The 21984-nt window shown below is 26.2% G+C and overlaps 1 protein-coding gene and 4 long non-coding RNA genes across 5 annotated transcripts in view; 3 read left to right on the forward strand and 2 right to left on the reverse strand.

Annotated features, from left to right (window-relative positions):
- LOC126740560 (neuroligin-4, Y-linked) overlaps positions 1 to 21984 on the reverse strand; it is a 405662-nt gene that overhangs the window by 296138 nt on the left and 87540 nt on the right. The gene's annotated exons all lie outside the window — the stretch shown is intronic.
- On the reverse strand, positions 6172 to 6633 carry LOC126740567 (uncharacterized). Its single transcript, XR_007661942.1, has 2 exons — positions 6479 to 6633; positions 6172 to 6417 (listed from the first exon to the last, which is right to left on the reverse strand). It is a non-coding gene; the product is annotated as an uncharacterized LOC126740567 (long non-coding RNA).
- LOC126740565 (uncharacterized) lies at positions 13434 to 14025 on the forward strand. Its single transcript, XR_007661940.1, has 2 exons — positions 13434 to 13657; positions 13764 to 14025. It is a non-coding gene; the product is annotated as an uncharacterized LOC126740565 (long non-coding RNA).
- Positions 17803 to 18334, forward strand: LOC126740564 (uncharacterized). Its single transcript, XR_007661939.1, has 2 exons — positions 17803 to 17926; positions 18075 to 18334. It is a non-coding gene; the product is annotated as an uncharacterized LOC126740564 (long non-coding RNA).
- Positions 19450 to 20002, forward strand: LOC126740573 (uncharacterized). The gene is made up of 2 exons (XR_007661948.1): positions 19450 to 19593; positions 19738 to 20002. It is a non-coding gene; the product is annotated as an uncharacterized LOC126740573 (long non-coding RNA).

Consider the following 21984-nt stretch of genomic DNA (forward strand, 5'->3'; position numbering starts at 1 on the left):
ACACTTTTAAAAGTTTATTGTAATCTTTTTTAATTTATTATTGACATGAACTGCACTAATCTTACCTAAAGGTATTCATGCAACTTAATGAGGTTTTCAGACAATAAAGTAAAATCTTAATACAAATTTTTATATTGTCAAAGTGATAAACCCTTGTGATGTTTAGTGATAGTTAACAAAATCTGAGAATTTTACGTCAAGCATTTTTGGATTTTTTTATTTAAAAACAATATGCTTTAGGGTAAAATCATAGACTTTATTAATATTATTTACCCATTACATATTTATCAAATGTACCCTAAATAAATCATATTAAAATATTAGTATTTAAATTGGTTTCATGTTAAAAAAGTAATTTTTGCACAACCTTGTTTAAAATACTTACAATAAAATACTTGAAAAATTACAGTGTCATATATTTCTCACAAAAGCTTAAAATATCTTAGTTTGAAATTCAGAAATATTTAATAAAGTCTTTATAATTAAAGATTATAGGTAATAGTTTTGTTAATAAGTCTGTAAATTTTAATTATTTTTAAATTGCTTGTATTTTAAGTATAAAAAATCTAGGTGAGTTTACCTTATATTTGCGATAAAGTACTTTCAATATTTTGTAAATATTAATAACTACCCATATTAGATAATTAAAAAGTTAGTTAGCTATTAAAACTTTTGTTTAGCTTTTATTCCTAAATAGTATCTAAATTGGCCATTAAATAAGACAATTTTATTGCTACTATATGACCACTGTTTTAGCTTTTTTGCTTATTTTATGCCAAATATAATCTAACATAAAGCAAACGTCATTAGAAATTATTAAGAATTTAATTCTTATAAATGACTATAATATATTGCATATAACAAGGGGTCTTATTAATTTTTACTCTTAATACTTTTAAATTGTTTTACACCATTTTTGTTTTGAATTATTTAATTTTTTTGGAACATATTCATATTTTATTTAGCGTGAATTAGGAAATCAATATATATTCTAGGAAAGGACTAACAATGGAGTTGCCGACTCGTTCCAAAACAGCTGGACTAGATCCATTATGTCAAACTGGGATTAAGGTATTTTCCTGTTTGCGGTTAAATTAACGCTTATGGCTTTGTATCTTGGTAAAGGAATTTAGCCTTAACTATGTTCCGGATATTTTATTAACTGAATATTCATCAGCAAGTCTTTTAGTTGAATTATTTTATAGATAATAAAAAAAAATATTAAAACTACACATTATTAAAAATATGTATCATCTAAGCATTATGACCTAGTTTATAAATTATTTTATTACATAAAAGCTTAGAGCTAATATTTAAATTAACAAAAAAATTTTACAATTTTTATGGAATAAAAAAAATTGTGACATTTATATTATTAATTATTTAAAACCCGAAAATATTAAAAAAATATATTTTAAATTATGAACAAAAGTATAATAAAGACCTGTGATTAAGAGTTGTTTTCATTACTATTTAATTTTAAATTATGATAAAAATCCTTTACAACCTAAAATTAGATTCATTCTAAACTATTTGATTAAATCGATATCACCCACTTAACCATTTAGTCAATTTATCAAGTTCCCAATTAAATTGCAAAGGGAAATCATTGACAATTCCCGAAATTCGAGAAGGAGATTATCGCACAAAAGTTACTGCCAATTTTACTTAAAGTTAGACTAAGGATTTCAAACGTTCGTGTGATTTTGATCTCTCTTACAATTTCGTTTTATTTTAAAATATAATTTTTAGGTTTAAAACCTAAATATTTTGAATAATATTACAAGTGATATAATATGAATAAATATGATATGAATAATGTTAATAATAATTAAAAAAAGCATCTGTAAAATAATGCAGAAATCCACGCTTCTCTTTATATCTCGAATTATCAGAAAGTTTATTTAAAAATCAAATAATGTAATTTTAGTTTAAGTTAATTCAATTTTTTTTTAATTTTGTGTTTAAATTTAGCATTTATTTTTCATCTTTAATCAAATTTAAAATGTTCTTTTTTTATATGGCATTTTATTTAACTAGTTTAGACTTGGCATAATTTAATTCTTTATTTAAAATAACCATTGTCTAATTAGTTTTGCCTAAGAAAGGTATACTTCAAAAATTTCGCTACTATTTACTGTTTTCGAGATAAAACTATATTATTCAGAAATGCGAGATATGATTTGCGTATATGCCCAAGAAAATTACAAGAGCTTCTCGAGGTACAATACACAAACACAAAAACGCTTATACAAAATCTTTTAGATGTAAAACTGGATTTTTCCCGATATATCCAAACTCAACAAAATCTAGATCCTTTATTTATAAATAAAATTATGTTTACGCATAAAGCGGCTTTTACCCGACGGAGAATTTTTAATTTTAAAAACAAGCACCCATGGGATATTGGAAAAACGAACCTCATTACTGAAAGACAATTTCAAACCGAATTGAAAATTAATATTTGGAGTAGTTAAATAGACAATTTTCTTGGAGCTCTACAAGTCACCTCCAAATCCAAACGGAGAAGTATATTTAAACTTTTTACAAACAACGCTTACTGATTATTTGTGTGCCAAGATATAGTTTTTATGCAAGATGATGTTCCTGCATAGCTTTCTAGATCCGTAAGAGAATTTCGTTTGGATAGGACTTGGAAGTCGAAGACCTTGGCTCGCACGAAGTCCAGACTTTTACCCATCAGATTTTTGCATAAGGGTATACGTGAAATCAAATGTTATAAAAATATAATAAACCCAAGGAAGCAGTTAATTGTAAAAATTGAAACTGCTGCTGAGTCATTTCGAAATACCCAATTATTTTTTTAAAAGAAAATAACAAAATACTTGATAATAATAATAATCATTACACCCTGTAAAAATTACATTCTATTAATAATACTTATTGCATTAACATACTTACGATAGTAAAAATATCGCATACACAAGCAATACAAGTGTCATTGCATATCGAGACTTTAGAAAAATAAAACAATTAATGTTATTATTTACTATAAAACTATTGGCAAATATGTGAAAAAGTATAATTACATCTGTATGTAGATTTATAGGTCAGGTTGAATTATCAGGTCTTATACAGGGTGTTCATTTGAAAACTTCCTACCACGGGTTTATCGAAAAGGGTTATGGAAACCCTATACTTGATGAGGCTAAAATATATTTCCAGCAAGACGGCGCTCCTCCTCACTATGTTCTTCCCGTTCGGCAATGGCTAGAAAACGAGTTTCCAGATAAATGGATAGGGCGAAGGGGGCCTATAGAATGGCCTGCTTTTGGAAATGTCCGTCAGGAATTTGAACATCGCCTATATCATTGTTTGGCCAAAAACGGGCAACATTTTGAACGCTTATTGAAATAAAATCTGCTATTTTCATGTTTTTGTTTGCTATCTGAACAAATTAAGATAAACAAAGATTTTTCTTAGTTTCTCGAAAACGAATTGACCGATTTAAAAAAATCAAACGTCAAAATAAAAGACTTTGAAAGACCTTTTAAACAAGCTATTACTCGATACCCCTTGCCATTTAAAATTTTTAAGGGGATGACCCTGGGGAGCAGAGGGTGAAAAGAGTGAAGTAATTTTCGGTTAGAAAGTTGTCTTCCTTGGCAAACCTTTTGACGTATTTCGGCGTTTTTTTTAAACAGTGGTGTTCGATAAATCCGTGGTGGGAAGTTTTCAAATGAACACCCTGTATAGGGTTGTCTAGTTTTAGACATTCTGCAACATTATGACGATCGGTACAAGCACATTATCTAAAATTTGGTATACTAATATTATAATATGTACCGCCAATGATTTTCTAAAATTTAGGAGACTATGTTATAATCTTGTGCTTTCTGTGTTTAACCATTAAAATTACTGATAACTCACCCTTTGAGTTTTTATTATGTTAAGTATGTTTGCAACTATATTTTTTATTTTAAGTATTTTGGGCAAGTAATTTGGTAAATTGCATTAAAATAAATATTTTAAATTTTTCAGTTTTTATGAGGTAAATGCAAAGCGTTTCGTAAATAAAATCGAAAACAATTAAAAACATTTTTTTTTAAAGCTTCAATAGATTATTCCATAAAATTATACTGTAAACTATTATAATTTAAATAATTATAATTATAATTAACTCTTGTAAAAAAAAACTTCAAGTTAAGTTCCAATAAAAATACTAAACTTTGTTATTGTATGTGTTTACTTCAACCTGTTTGTATTGTAAATTGATCCGAAAAGTAATATTTAAGTTATAATCAAGTAAGTTGCTGAAATTAAATTTATAGCCATCATGTGTTACCAAAGTCAACTTGTACTAATTTTAATATGAATTTAAATGAAGGCATATATATCAAATTTACAAATATATCCGAAACAATCAAAAGTGTAATTTGTTAATGCATAAACTAGAACTTTCCGGAGATACATGCTTATCTTTTCAGAGTAAGAAAACTTTATTATTTCCAACGAACGAAATAAAGATCTCCATATTTTTAGCTACGAAAATTCAGGAATTATAAAATTTAAGGGATAAAAGGCAAAAATATAAAAAAATTTAAACTGAAGAAGACTATATTTAATATAACTTTTTTAAAAATCACACTTTATTGTATCTAAGAATGAAAAAATAATACTTACCAATTATTTGGTAATTAAATAATCCCTCTAAACTTTGAAACTCTTTACAAGATCTGAGTATTATTTCACAAAAATAAAACTCTCTACCTCTATCTAGCACTAAGAAAATAAATAAATATTTTGTGATGTAAGGAAAAACCGCAATTTTATAATATTAATAATTCTTTTAATCGTGAATGCTTTGGATTTAGCTATAACTATATCAGTAGAAATGCATTTTTATATACACTCTATTAAAGTAATGCACCAGACTCGATAATATGTAAAATGTTTAAAATGTGTAATCCTTTTATAGATAATTTGATTATGTAACTCATTAACTCTATAACTGAAACCATGAAATTTCTCTGATTTAAAAATTATAAGTATATTACCCACAATATCCAAGGTATAGGAACATTTTTTACTATTATTTAATTTTTTTATTCTTTTTTTATATAGCATTAGATCCCTGCTAGATGATATTATGAACGGTATCGATAAAAGACTTGCTAGTAACTAGGTTATAATTGACCTTTCCCATGCCTTTGATACGTTAGATCATGGACTTTTACTGGCTAAATTTGAAGACTACGGCTCTGACTTAAATGCAATCCAATTTAATAAGTTTTTTTTTAACATTAGTAAGTAAGAACAAAAAATATACTTAAATAATTATCAAGAAGTGTCTTAGTTAAATCAAAAGTTCCCTAAGGTACTATTTTATCTACTCTTCGGTTAAATATATGCAGCATAGATATTATTACAGCTACTTAATTTTGTACCATGCAAGTATATGCTGACGATATTAATATTAATAATGATATATAATTATTTATTTAATTAGCCTAGTATTCAGGAGGCAGTCAGAAAAATAAACTTAGATATCAATAAAATCAGCACTTCGTGTATAAGAGATACATTCAACAACTTCCTTAACTTAAATATTGATAACTCGCGTATACTCTTTGTACAGACGACGTTAGATTTAGGTATAATTTTAGATTAGGACCTACAATTTTACAACTATATACAAAATATTATCAGAAAGAAATTTTATGCTCCAAAATTATAATATAAGAAATATTGTGTGATAGCTTTGTTTTGATCACATTTTAATTACTGCAATTCCCTTTATGGACGGTGTTTAACTGTGCTATAGTATTATGTATGGCTTACGGATCATATATCACATTTAATCTCTGGTTGCAATTTGCAAAATATGAACAATCGTCGAGCGTACTACCAGTTTAATTTTATTCATAAACTACTTAAAAATCCCTATGACTCTCAAATCTTATAATCCACATTAAGCTGATTTAAACGTTTTATTTACAATTTTATCTTATGTTTTTATATTAAAAGTTACATAATATTTGGATGGGAGAAAATTAATAACATTTTTTATAAACTACGTACATTAATTAGGGAATTGTCTACAATATATTTTCGTTAGAAAATTATTTTTTTTTATCTAAAAAATAATAAAAAATAAAATTTATTGAGGTTTAATGTAAACGATAAGTTTTAAGATAATACTCGTATATATAATGTTCAAATGAATTTCAATAACATTTGCTCACAATTGTTAGCAATCTAAAATGTATCAATTTGGAACACATGTTCCATTATTATTCAAGCAATATCCTATTTCACAATAGCAGCCTACATCGATCTGTTCATAACAGACTTCACTATTACATTTATTCTTGCATTCATTCGTATCTTCCCTGCATGTAAACCCAATTCTACAGTCTATTAGTTCGCACTTTAGTTCATTATCCTGAGCAAAGACTAAAAAAAAATTTATATTAATTTTAAATTAATTTTAGGGAAAAACGGTTTGGGTACTTACCTACACCTAGAGTGACAGCTAGTAATATAATTCCAAAAATTTTGTTCATTTTTAATTGCTTATTTAATATTTTCTATGTTTATACAGAAGTACTTGGATCCTTTCAATTTGATGTGGCTTAAAAGGTGTATATATATCAAAACCTGATAAAAAACAAGGTTAATTTTAATAGGTCCTTTTTTCCTTATCAAGCAGTCATAAAAAAGTTGTTTGCCAACAATATTAAATTATTTTATTTAGAAAATAAAAAAGTGTTTATTATAAATGTGAATAACCTTTGTTGCTGGATTACAATAATAATAATTTTAAATTTTGTTTCAAAGAACCAATATTTAAATACGCCTTATACTTGAATATTAATTTTTGGTTTAAAGTCCGGTACATCTTAGCATTTGTCAATACTAATATTTTTTTATAATGATAAGTAATCAAATAAAGATTAATTCATTGTGATTTTTTGTTATCTCTACTATTGTTGATATAACTTTATGATCCTAATTAAATGAGTAAATTTTTTGTGCAACTTATTTTATTAAGGATTAACCATTATTCTTTTAATTCATGTAGAATGTGATGTACTTGCTATGCTTTGAATTTTTTTACCATATTTTGTTAGCTTAAAGAAATATTTTCATTTAATAATATTTTTTTTGAATGTCTCACTAAAAATATATAACCATTTTTCAGATTGAATTACTATATTTAGGTCCAGATACCTATAAATTATTCAATAAAATATTAGAACAGGAATAACAAATATGTGAATTAATTTTAAAGAATATAATTTTTAATTTAAAAAATTCTTAATTAATAGAACATTCAAGAAGTTTACTCGATTTTCTTTCTGGACGTTTTTGAATAATTGAATAGGACTCTAGATTTTATACAATATAAATAAAAACATTATTTGCTAATCACTGCTACTATTTAAAAATAATAAATTAAATTCTTATTTTTAAGAATGGAAATAAAGTGATATTTTTTAGGTATAATCTAACTAACTAAACATAAAAAATACTATTTGCAGACGATCAAGATATTATTTAAATGAAAAACATTATATATAAAATAGGGGAAAAAGTTAATTTTTCATTTATATATTCCTATCTTAGTCCGCTAATTAGAATAAGAAGGAAAATAAGTAATATTTTTTAGGCATAATCTGACCATCTAAACCAAAAAACACAATTTCAAGATGATCCAGCTACTATTGACAAAATGGTATAGAAAATAGGGAGAAAAGTTGAATTCCTATTTATATATCCCTATCTCAATTCGTTAGTTGTTAGTCCCTTAAAAGAGGATAGGTATAAATTGATATTTCTTATGAATAAAAAACTGAATGTTAAATAATTTAAAATATGTAATATTATTGGTAATAAACCAATGTATAAAAAAAATATTAAATTTCCTAAAGCCAGTAAAAAAAATTAATAATTTATCTACGACAGAAAATATCCGAAAAGCTCGTTTGAAACTATACGTAGTACGCCCCGGATAAAAATTTAATCATACAAAAGCGGCGATTAAAGAAATACACGTCCGGCCACCAGATGCCCGGAATGTCGGGTATTGTTTTTTCTTTGTAAAGGACCATTTTCGGTGAAAATCCAATTTAAAGCTAATATTGGCCAAGCGGATTTTCCGCTATTAATATAATTTTCGTTATTCGAACCTTTTAGAACTGAAAGAGCGGATAGAGATATGGAATTTTTATCATAGCTATTTAATCAGCGATACGTTTAAGCTATATATCGGTTCAGTTTTTTTAAGCTTGTAACAAAAAAAGTACTTCAATTAAAACTATTAACGACATTCAAATTTCTTTAAAAATATCTGCTGATGTCATACTACCAATAATATAAAAAACAAATTCTTTCGCAGCCATATATCCACAAAATAGGAGCATTCCCCCTACGAATACAAAACATAACAAGAAAACGACACATTTTCCCAGCTTTTTATCATTCATACCATTACAATAAAACGTCAGGAGTATTGAGGCGACTTTGCGACAGAAGAGAAAGCGATACTTTAAATCCGGATCGATCGGCATTATGATCGCCGTGTTCTGAATAAGAGGATTTCGCTATTTCTATTTTATGTAGACATTGGCAGTTGCTTAGTGAATCATTAATCCTGATAATAGCTTGAAACCGTTTTAGATTTATGGTGTTTAAAACTTTAAAGTGCCTGTATAAGTTAGTGTTTTATTTATTTTTAGATTGTACTCTTATTTGAAAGCAGTAGAGACTTTTTAAATCCAATTTAGCTAATTAAGACTTTTATTACTTATTTAAGGCGTGCAAATTAGATTAAAGGAATTAGTATTGGTATTATTTTTTTTTATTGTGGACTAGTTGTTCGACTCACCCGTCTTATGTTTTTATTATAGTTTATGGAATTTCAACAGTTTCTGCTTTACTTCGAAATAAATATTAGTTTTTATGCATAACTTAAATAAATATGACCACCATTTCCTTATATTTTAAATAAACTCAGAGAGATGTTAAAAGCTTGATAAATTATATAAGTGGCTCGAAGTTGGGTCTTTTAAGGTGATAATGCTAATGCCTCATATTAACAATTTAATTATTGAACTACGTAAGATTCGAAAAAAAGTATATTCTGTTTATTTTTATATTAGTATCTAATAAATATCTTCTATAATCTCAAATAAACAGAAAACAATTACCAGACGCCCGAACGAGCAATTTCCGGTAAAACGCACCTACACCCGCCCATTGTCCGTAACAATGGCCTTTTGACAAGTTAATTTATTAGCCCGGAAGATGGGAAATGTGTTTTCCTGGGGAAAGTCTTATCGATAAGCCGTAAAAATAAAATATTTTCTTCGGCAAACGAATAAGTACCGGCCGGGCCAGCTCGTCTTCGAGAGCTTTGTTTGATCAAAAAATTGATGATCGAGAAAAGGTCCGTTTGGGTTTTTGTGCTCTTATAACTAATGTGAGATACTTGATCGAATCAGATGTGCAATCAATTATACAGTAAATAAATAGTGGGAAGTCTTATAAGCCCCGAAATGAATTATTTTATTTTTATCTTATTTTATTTAAGTATAATGCTGTTTTACAGATAGACTAAGCAATCCGATATTAGGAAAGTATAAAATATCATAGTGAAATTGAATACGAGTAAGTGCTTTGACAATTATTACATGTTTACCAAACCTAATAAAAATACAAAGGTATAAACTTTACTCATCTATTTATTAACTAACTTACATATTAATATCTTTACAATCACGACGATGACAATTATTTAATACCTCATTGAGTAGCGCTTAAATGATGTATTAAAATCATTAAAATTAGTTTGTTGAAAATTAACAAGAGATAGCCAAAAGATTATATTGAGATGCTAAAGTTTAATCTATTATGCAAAATATAAGGATTAAGGTTAATATTTAAAATTTTAGGCACTAGGAGGAGTTCATTAAATTGTTAGTGATTTTATAAATTAAAACTAGACTTGAATTGTTTCGACGATTATTCAAAGACTTAACACCATACAATTTTGAATAAAATGTATTTGTGTATTAAAGCAAAAATGTAGTATATTTGCAAACTTGCGTTGTACTTTTGATACATCAGACTTCAAACTACTGTTGCATAGTCTGTGATTGCTTTAACACTTGCATTGTATAACAATATTAATGATGTTTGAATACTGAATACAAGAGATCTTATTCGAGACATAATGCCTAGACGCTTTAGAGCTTTTAAATGTTTTTTATATGAACGTCGAAGAGCAATGGGGAATTCAATGTAGAATTCTAATGGTTTTCTACTAAAAAAATCGAATACATTTTTCTGGATTAATAAATAATTTATTTAAGGTACAATATTTTTCCAAATTAGAACGCTCAGATTGCAAGGCAAGAAAATCTGATCTCTGCGTAATTATTATGAAAATTTATAAATCATCTGCATACGCAAGATATTTACAAATTAAAAAACGTTGACCAATGTCATTTTAAAAAAATTGAAATCAATATCAGTCCTAAATGAAAACCTTGAAGTACTACTGAACTTTTTTCATAGCAAACATAATAATTTTAAGTGTGAAAAAGAAATACATATAATATATATTTAAAATTAGTTACAGTTTTACTAAATAACATATATTTACATTGTGTGCAATGCATAATTTAAATGAATATGATACTTCTTTTATATGTTTTAAAAATAAATTTGGTAAGATTTTATGAATTTATTAACTTTTTCAAGAAAATATTTTTTTTTTCAAAAAGCTTAAAAACATTTTCACAATACTTAACGTTCCAATTAATTATTTGGAAAACAAATAAAATAAAAACATATAAAATCCGAAACAAATTACTATAAAACATCCGTTGGCAAATATAATTGCTAGTAGTATTGCATATATTTTATTATATAAAAAAATTTTACAATATTAATATATGTAGCAAATAAATAGTAAGTAAAAGTCTATAAGGTATTAAATAAATTACAACAAAACATCCGTTTGCAAATATGGTACAGTTAGCAGTTTTATAATTATTAGGTATAAAAAAAGTTTTTTTTTTTTAAATTACCTTTTTAAATTTTTTAAAGCTTTAAAATTAACCCAAACTTGAGGAAAATTAAAACAAAACCATTTTATAGGTTATAAAATCCCAGAAAAGCCCACCAGCATAAAAATTAAACAAAATCAAAAATTGGTCAATATCAGACTTGTCAATCAGCAATAAGATGTCGAAGAAGAGATCGAAGGATTCACGGATGTAGGCAAGACAAACATTAAAGATGATGAGATAAATAATGACGTGTTGCATTTAAAAAATTGCTAACAAATATAAAAAGCTTACAATAGAGCTTTTTTAACAATGCAGTTAAGAAGATGTTGCTCCAGAGCCTTTTAAAGATAACAAGAGTTGCTCCAACCCTAGAAATCTACTTTAATGTATTATACACTATTTCTTACTTATTTGTCATATTAATTACTTAATGTTTGTAAGTTGTAATAGTGGGAATTTTGTAATTTTAATATCTATTTTAAACTTAAATATTATTGTCGATAATTTAATTACGTATACGTAGATTAAGAGCATTTTATATATATATACATATTTACCTTGTATGAATACTTTGTATCTTCACATTACTAAGCTACTTTACTTTTCATAGATCTCTTGAAACATAATAAATTAGTGTCTTCCAAAAATAGCTTAAAAGAGTATGTTACTTTTTGCAATTACTCATAAAGCAAACATAAACCAGAAATTTATAAAGCCTAAGACAAATGACCAACATAGATTAACACGATTTAAAGAGTTTTTGTGCATAAGCTAAATGGATACGATTATTCATAAAATGTTTTAAATAGATCTTAATAAGATTTAAATCACTCGTTAAGCAAAATAAGTTTTTTATTGTCAAATAATTTTTTGCAACCTAATATACAGAAACCGAATAAAGTAAAAAAATGTATATTGCCCAAAACAAATTACAACAAAACATCCGTCGCTAAACATAATATTGCTTAAAATGAGACTACCGAAATAACTGCAATGCAAATTGAGGCATGTTTGCAATTTAGTTTGTGCCCTCTGAAAAGGGGCATTTGCATTTGCACAAATTTATCGCAACCGGAAAAAGCGTGAAAACTGTTAAAATTTGTGGGGAAATAGGACGACAGATTACCGATTGAATCATGATTATTCTTTGTTGTGAAAATAGCCAAAAGTGGCAAAAGGTGTCAAATAATATGCTTTATTTTGTAACCTTATATTGGTTAACAGGAAAATAAATATTAGTAGTAATACTGCTGCCTGCCTTATATATTTAAGTCTGACATTTAGTGAAACCGATCCCGAAATTCCTTAAAACGTACCCATTTAATCTTCTCCATTTAGTTAAAATTAGATCCAAACAGAGAAAGGATGGAACTAACCCAACTCTCGCGCTAACGAGCAGGGAGTTCCCCAAAACTCTAGTTTTAACTTTAACTGCGACTCTCGAAAACTTCGGAGAAGGATCGATCGGGACCTTAAAGACGGTTCGTCCCGAAATAATTAGAGATCCATTATTTTAAAATGCTGCAGGAGGTGGGGGAGGGCGATAATGAGGCTATTATTGGCTCCGCCAGAAACTTTTCAGATGATTTAGATAGTGCCGAGTTTGCAAAGATCTATTTAAAGAAAGTTTAAGTGTGACGTTTTAAATATGACGGGATTCAATGGAATTTAGAATATCAGTAATATAAGTACTGTGTTTTTATTTGAATGCAATAAAAACTAATAAATAATAAATACTTAAGGCTAAATATATTCATAAATTAGATATAACCGTTGGCTCTTTATATAAAATTGGAAAATGTTTTAGGCTTTACATTTTTTCAAACACCATATTTTAGTTGTCATCATTTTATGACTTTATGTGAAGAACCTAACTCGATTAGGCATAATATTAGTGAAACTTAGTTAATTTGCAAATATTAAATGATATATTAGTAATAAATAAATTCCCAAAACAGGAAAATAATTTTTTTTTATATCAACTTTAATATTTTACATATTGAATCAATTCTACAATCATGAATAAAATGCTTGTAATAAAATACAGTGCTCTATATAATGTACAGTTCACTGTTTTTAGAGTTAGTTTAAAAAGATAAAATAACATAACCGCTTGATATTAAGTTTTTCTCAAAAAAAGAAAATGAGTATTACTAGAGTAAATTATATATAAATATAGTCATTTCGAAGGCACTTGTCAACAATCACTTTTTAAAATAATAATATAAATATTTTAAGGCATAGTACAAGACATATTTAATTTTACATAAATAGAGCTAAGTAAGTTATACTACTGCCAAAAAAACTTCTATTTTTTTATTTATTCATGACTTGTGCCTTTACTTTTCCAAAAAAATACCATTTAATTTTAAAGTATACAAAGTATATAAATAATACAAATAATAGATATTTATTACCCATTTTATCTCATTTTTAGTATAATAAATGCAATGTCAATAGAAGTTATCTCGGCTTTCCTTAATAAATTTTTTTTGTAATATAAATACTCCACCGTTATAAATAATTTTTATTTCAAGTTTACTTACCTATACTAAACGGAGCTTTCAAAATGCAGAAACTAATTATTGCAGCTTTACTCATGGTGCAAATTGCAACCGGTAAGTATGAATTGGAAACCAGTTCTTTTAATTAAGGTTAAGGTGGAAAATAATTACTAAAAATATCCAACCGTCATTTTCTAAATTACATTTTTCCTTATTTTAGTGTTTTCCCAAAACTGCAATACAGTTACTTGTAGCAGTCCTTTAGTATGCAGAGATAACTTAAACCCTTGTACAAATCGTTGCTCCTACCGTAATGGAACAGAATTGTGTACCCAAGAAATTATAATTGACTGTTACTGCCCTGTTGGATATTGCGATAATGGTAATGGATGTGTGGAATACTAAAGTGACTTTTTGATTCAACCTTTTGGTTATATGTTTTCTTTGCAAAATAAACAATAAAAATGATGATTGATGCAAAAGGTGTGGTCTTATTTATTTTTTAATTAGAAACTTATTTAGTTATAGTGAGATGTTTCAAGTGTCAGACTTTTCTGTATTTATATTATTTTCTGTTCTTTTTATTGTTTTAAATTTTTTTAAAATATTATAATATTGTAATAACAACATCGATTATCATTAATTTGACTGTTTTTAATTGATATTTTTGATTTTACTGATTTTATTTTACTGATTGATATTTTATTAGCATTGCAAAATAATAAAGCTAGAGAAGGTAACAGAACTCACAATTACGCCACTTTCATGTCAGCAACATACTCTTTATTGACAACGTCAGATTACAACTTTCACCTGACTAGCATTGCCTGTCCGTAAATTGTTTTTTATAATTGTTGTTTATCTTGAAACAAATAAAAAATTAATGATAAACAACAAAACTGGTTAAACTGTCAGGAAGCGCGGTCGTGACAATTTAATGAAATGCTTAGAAGTTGTGTCTCTCAGACAAGATGAACTGCCAAAAACTAGACTCTATTAATGAAAATAATAAACTTAACGTAAGTATGAGAATATTTATTGTATTTATATTTTCATAACACTGTTGCCTTTTTAACTTTTTTACGAAAGTTTAATCGTACCGATCAATCAACACTTTCACGGTCAAAGATGGATCTTCGTCGTCGGGCATCGCTGGATCCGGTACACCAAGTCGTTGATTCTGATGACCACATGAAATGAAGCTTTCCAATCCTCCTGGAGCTTTGAGCTTTCTCTTTTTTTTTCCTCTGTCCTCCATGCATTATATAACCAGACTCTGGAATAGTTTTATTACTCCTTGTGCCGTTATTTTTTGGAGCATTGACGAAACTTCACCTTGTTTAGCTACGGAATTCTTATGGTGTCTGCTTTATTGCAGCATTGTCTCTAGTGTTAATACCATAGTGCACCAAATGAGTTCTTCCAGATCATTCTGTGCAAGTCAAAATGTCATAATTTGATACTCTGGTCCATCATCAAATTGGAAGTAGATTTTTTAAAAAGTTTTATAAATGAATAGAAAAGGATCGGCATAAATGAGAAATGTTATCTGCATTCTTAGTGACTGCCACTATTTCAATGTTTTTTGTTTTAAGTATTGCCAATAGAAATTTCTGTTTTAAATAATTTATATTAATCTTTTCCTTAAGTCCTCTTTTCATTCACTGACTCAACGATTATATTTAGTGGTGATAAAATTCTGCAGTAAGCCACGATGTTGGGCTTTATAATATGTATGTACCACATTTACGTCAAATTAATTAAAACAATTTTTTGTTAATATTGTAAGGTTATACAAAAGTGCGTAAACTTTTTGAAATTTGAAGAATCAAAAATTTAATTTTTACCAGAAAAATACAATTCAATTAAGATTGTTTTCAGATGTCCACCCTATATGTCAGTATCCAGAAAATAACGTATCGCAAATTTACTTGAATCTATTGTGGGGTAAATGTAATTATCATTATTCTTAAGTTACATCTGTTTTACTATAAATTTGAAAATAATTAAGTGACTTTTAAGAATCCCTCGTTAAGATGCCTTAGCTTTATTAAGAGAATTAATCATAAAAGTCTCTTTTAAGCATTAAATATCTTATGTATATTAAGAGGATCCTAGGGTCTTCTGGCGTTAATTTTTTACTATTTTAGTAAATTCATGTTCTAATACCAATAAATAATAGATATATAGTAGGGTTTAACTTATACAGAAGTACCAAAAGCAAAAAAGCAATAGTTTAAAATATTTTCTTTATATTGTAATAAATGTTTGTTACTTGTTTTAAAAACTATTTAGTAAAGCATTTAGATATTATATATTCTTAATATCATTAACTTAAAATTTATGATTAAGACGCATTGGTTTTTATGTATAAAAGATTATTAAGGAAAAGCCAAACTAATTTATACTAATAGTGTACAATTACCTGTATTATCGCAGTAACAGCCAATCACATCGGGATACATAATAGAATCATATATGAATAATAAACATTTAATGTTAAATATATTTCAAATTATATGAAGCATTAAGCTCTACGCATAAAATCAGAAAATGCTTTAGGTATAAAATTCTTTATAATACCATATTTATAGTTAACTCAGTTAACTTCATGTCAAAAATTCTACTCTTTTAAACATAATATAAGTAAAACTCATTAATTTTTGGCTATTTGAATACTTTTAAAGTAACTGCTATATTAATAATAAATAAACTCACAAAACGTAAAATAATTTTTTTTCATAACTTTCTTTTAATATTTCACACACTAATATTAATTTATATTACTACAATATATATTAGGATAATTATTAAAAATTTAATGGCATATTAATAGGGCTTGCCAAAAGAGAAAACTATTGATTGTAATAAAAATATATTATAAAAATAAATTGTAATTTGTAGGTTCGAAAAAAAAATCGTTTTTGGCTAATACCTAAGAGATATCTAAAGAAAACACGTAAAAAAGGCATACTTTCAAAAAAAGTAATAAATTCTAATAAATAAATAATAATAAATAAATTCTTCTAAAAAATAATAAAGGCGAAACATAAAAAATACAAATTTTGTTTTTTTTAGTTATGGGAATTTTATCCTTTTGGCAACTTTGGTTACAACAAAACATTTGTAGTTTTCTTTTCTATTCTTATTACTATGTGCTCTTTTTTTATTTGGTTTAAAAAGTAAGAAATATAAGTCAAAAAAATAACACAAGAAAAATTAATTTTACTACTACTAAAGATGTAGGAAAAAGATAAGTAAAATATATTCTTTGTGTTTTTAAATTTTTTAGGTATAGGTACAATAATTTTAATAAAACCTGACTGACCTGAAAATCTTTACTTTATATTTCTTTAGATATTCATTACTTTACACTAATATTAGGCTACAATAAAATATATTTCTTTTGATAATATCTGTTGCATCGCTAAAAAAAAGAACATATGATGGTTCTTTATAATTAAAATACAACAGTGAGTCATAATTTTTTTTGATAATGAAGAAGAGTGCCTTAAATATACATTGTCTTTGAAATTTAAGCATAACATAGTCTGCCCTTGGCAAATTAAACAAAGTAAATGTGTTTTAACGACGTCTAAATAGGTCTTTAGTAGTAGTGTTCAAGTAAAAATTTTTATTCTAAAAAAAAACGATTTTCAGCCGTGTCTTTAAGGGGTCGTATCTTTGTAGGGATGTTCGATAGGAAACTTTTATATTTTTTTTTATTTCTTTTCTTAATCCGAGAGATTCTTCACATTTTTCGGGACACCCTGTATACCTGAGTTTAAAAACAGATCAAAAAAGCCTGATTATTTGTGGGGAAGAGTAAGGACATAGGATTTTGGATATTAAAAGAAGCATTGATAAAAATGATTATTTATTTGTACTAATGATGATTATTTGGTTGTTCATTATCTGTATAAAATAAAATAGTTAATTACCTGATCGATGTTAATATCTAAATTAAATAATTTTTTAACATCCTAAAACAGCAATAAGAATATTTTATAGCATACCTTAGGTTACCCTAATAAAGCTTGGTAAGTAACACTATTGTCAAATAAGGTTGCTATCTTTTTTTAATTTAATGTAAACCTATTCCAGTTTATAATTAAAAAAACCCATATAATATGAATGCATATAAAGCTTTAGAACTATATAAATAATGAAAGTTTATTACCTTTTGTATCTAATTTTTTGAATAATAAAGGCAATGTCAATAGAAGTAATCTTGGCTTGGCTTAATAACATTTTTTTTATATAAATACTCAACCGTAAAAGATAATTTGTCATTCCAAGTTTACTTACTCTGTCGTATCACAGCAACCTTCAAAATGCAGAAAATAATCATTGCAGTTTTACTCATGGTGCAAATAGCAATCGGTAAGTACTGAATTAAAAACTTGTTCTTCTAGTGAAAATTTAGGTGTAAAATAATGACTATTAAGGATAAGATTTGGATCTAAGTCATTTAATATCCTACTAAAACTGATCAGTCGTTATTTTCTAAATAACTTTTTTCTTATTTTAGTCTTTTCCCAAAACTGCGATACAGTTACTTGTACTAGTCCTTTAGTATGCAGAGATACCATAAACCCTTGTATAAATGGTTGCGCCTATCGCCAAGGATTAGTATTTTGTACGCAGCAAGTTATAGTGGATTGTTACTGCCCAGTTGGATATTGCAATAATAATGGAACATGTGTCAAATACTAAGGTGACTTTTTAATCTATTTGACCATTTTGATAATATGACTTATTTGCAAAATAAAAATGATGATTGATGCAAAAGGTGTAGTTTTATTTATTTTTTAATTAGAAATTTTTTATTTTATATAAATACATATAATCATTTTAAGTTTGCTTAAAAAAGGAATTATAGAGTGTAATAAAAAATAGTGGAAAAAAAAACGAATCTAGAAATATTATATAAAAATTTGCTAAAAGTACTAAAAGTAATAGGTGCTAACTGAAACTAACAAAATTTACTATATTTATTTATTATACATAGAGATAATTGATGTTTTTATACCAATCCGTAAAAAATATAACTATGAAACATCAAAGACCAAAACTGGTTAAAAGATATAATTATCAAAAATGAAAATTGCAATAACTTTTAAATATTTTTTAAGCTACTGTTAACTGAATGCACAAAAAATCATTTTGATGAAAAAAAAATCAGAAAATCAAAATTTAGTAGCTATTAAAGATTTAAAATAAAATCTCACTAGCTCCTAGGTACCAAATTTTGTTATCTTTGAGATATTTCAATTTTATCTTTTTGACAACTTTAGTGAAAAAAAAACATTTATAAATACGGTGCAATAAATCTGAACTACTACTAAAAGTAGAAAAAAAAATAAAAATCATATTATACTATAATAAAATGTATTTCTTTATATAATATATATCTAAGGTTAAAGAGAGAAATTAAAAAAGCCTAATCATATATGTGGAAAAATAGGAAATAAAGAGGAAATAAGATTTTGGATAATAAAAGAAACATTAATAAAAATGCTTGTTATAAGACAGTATTGTATTATTTTTAAATTATATTTTATATTATGAAACTTAAAAATATATATTATTAATTAAAGTATTAAGTGTAATGCAAAATTAGATTAATTTTTTTATGGCACTAAATACTTAAAATATCTGATTAAATATATGCAGATCTATATAAAATAAAAAAATTTGTTTTCAGATTATACCTTAATAAAGCTTAGTTAGTAATATTAGTGGCAAATAAAATTGGTATTTAAAAAAAAAATGAAACGTGACCTATTCCGGTCATTTTTCAACAAAATGCATTTAAAGCTTTAGAATTATACAAATAATAAAAATCTATTGCCTTCTTAATCTTTTTTTAGAATAATAAATACAATGTTAATAGAGGTAGTATTGGCTTATTAATTTTTTTTTACGTAAATGCTCAACCGTAAAAAATAATTTGCCATTTCAAGTTTACTTATTCTGGCGTATTATAGTAGCATTCAAAATGCAGAAAGTAATCATTGCAGTTTTACTTACGGTGCAAATAGCAATCGGTAAGTACTTCTTACAAACTAGTTCTTCTAGTTAAATTTTGAGTGTAAAATAATGACTTAAATATGGTATTTGGATCTATATCAATCAATATCCTATTAAAATTGACCAACTGTTATTTTTTTAAATATTTTTTGTTATTTTAGTGCTTTCTCAATACTGCGATACAGTTACTTGTACTAGTCCTTTAGTATGCAGAGATACCATAAACCCTTGTATAAATAATTGCGCCTATCGCTATGGATCAACATTTTGTGCCCAACAAGTTATAGTTGGTTGTTACTGCCCAGTTGGATATTGCAATAATAATGGAATATGTATGAAATACTAAATTATTTTTTAATTCATTTGAACATTTTGGTAATATATCTTTTTGCAAAATAAAAAATAAAAATGATGATTGATGCAAAAGGTGTTTTCTTATTTATTTTTTAATTAAAAACACATTTTTTTATAATTATATTTCTTATATTATTTTCTGTTCATTTTACTCTTTTAAGGATTTTAAATAAATATTAAAGATAGAGCATGTAATGAAAATTATTAAATTGTAACGGAGCTCAGGAATACATTCGTGTCGATAGCACACTTATGTCAAGCTTACATTTTTACATGAGCACCAGATTTTTTATTAAGAATGTCAGATTATAGATTTCGTCTGTCTCGCATTGAATGTTGGTTAATTATTTGCAAGATAAATAATAAAACTGATTAAAATGTCACCAAACGCCACCATTTTTTTTATAAAGGCTTATGGAATAATTTGGAAATGATTATAAGGTTATACATTGTTCTGTCAATAAAGAACAATAATTTAAAATCAAAGCCAACAAGTCCACAAAGTCTAAAAAGCTCCACCAAGATTTACAATAAAAGATCCCAGTTAATTTAAATTGGGACTCAAATAGGTCCTTTAAACAAGATAAACTACTAAAAACTTTAAAATGAAAATGACACTTCTCCTTGTTTAGCTATCGGAATTATTCAAAGTGCTTGTTTTACCGCAGCATTAACTTAAGTATTAAGTCACTGAGTAACAATTGCGATAGATTTAATTATTTCTTTCTAATAGGAATAACACGATTCTAGAAAAACATGCTTATTATGAGATAGAAAGATTAAAATATAATGTAATACATATGCAAAACCGTTTTGCATTGAATATCAAAAAAAGTAAAAAATATCTTGACTGTAAAAATAATGAATACTCACAAATTCCAATATAAGATACAAATTAAAAAATTAACCAGTGCTTTACAGTATAACATTCTAAATAAGAATGTAAAATTTGTATTAAGTATTAAGGTATTTTAATAGGGTATTACAGTAACGAATACCAAGTAACACTGGAGTACTAGACAGCCTGAAGCGTAACTTTTTGTAGCACGGTTTTAGAAAGGTAAAGGAAGTTTTGACATGTATATACTTTATTAACGTAACAAGAGTAAATCAAGCTTTTTTAATTTTTTTCTCTAATAGAAAGGCTCTATTATGCAAGGATATACCTCAAAATGGTACACTGAGTGAAAGAAGCCTTTGCGATTCGCCTTTTAATGACCCGAAAGATACATCTCATCTTTTTCAAGAGTGGTTTTAGAAGAACAATATCCAAGTTCTTCAATGGCCGTCACAATCACCGGACTTAAATCCTATCAAGAACATGTGGGAAAAGGTAAAGCGACAAATGATAAAACAGACTTTAATTACTAAAATCAGCGAGGTTTCGCCCAATATGTCCATTGCTACTATTCAAAATTATATTCTATCGATGCCATGTTAGTTGCCAAAAAGTTATAGCTAATAATGGATATGCTATTAACTACTAAATTATTTACCTATTCACTGTCTGACAATGGTCTATTTTGTGTTTTTTTTTTGTTAAATAAAAAAAAATAATTTACTCTTTCTCGCGTCAATAAGGTATATTATGCATAAATTTTATTAAACTCAAGTCAACTTTATGAGCTAACAGGTATTTAATATTCGCTACCGGCAATTTTATTTTGATAAATAAATATTTGATATTTTTATAAGAGTTGCTTGACTTTTATCGGATAGGCTATATCTTAAAATATAGACCCAATTTAAAACCCTCTAGATATTTTTCTGTAAACATTTTAAAAAATAAATAAATTTCAGGTAACCTTAAAACTTTAATTTAACTTGAAATATAAAAAAACATTAAATCTTTTTTCCGCAACGAATTTATATCAATTGTTTCAATTTATTAGTTTTTTAACTGGTATTTATCTTATTTTAAAAAATCTTTATTGATTATTAAAACAAATGTTTCCATATTGGTAATATTTTTGTTTTATTGTAATAAGACTCACTAAATAATTCATAATATATTTAACAATTAAAAAACAAGAATAATTTTTCCCACAATTTTA

This window comes from Anthonomus grandis, chromosome 9 (genome assembly GCF_022605725.1).
Source record: "Anthonomus grandis grandis chromosome 9, icAntGran1.3, whole genome shotgun sequence".
NCBI classification, from domain to species: Eukaryota; Metazoa; Arthropoda; class Insecta; order Coleoptera; family Curculionidae; genus Anthonomus; species Anthonomus grandis.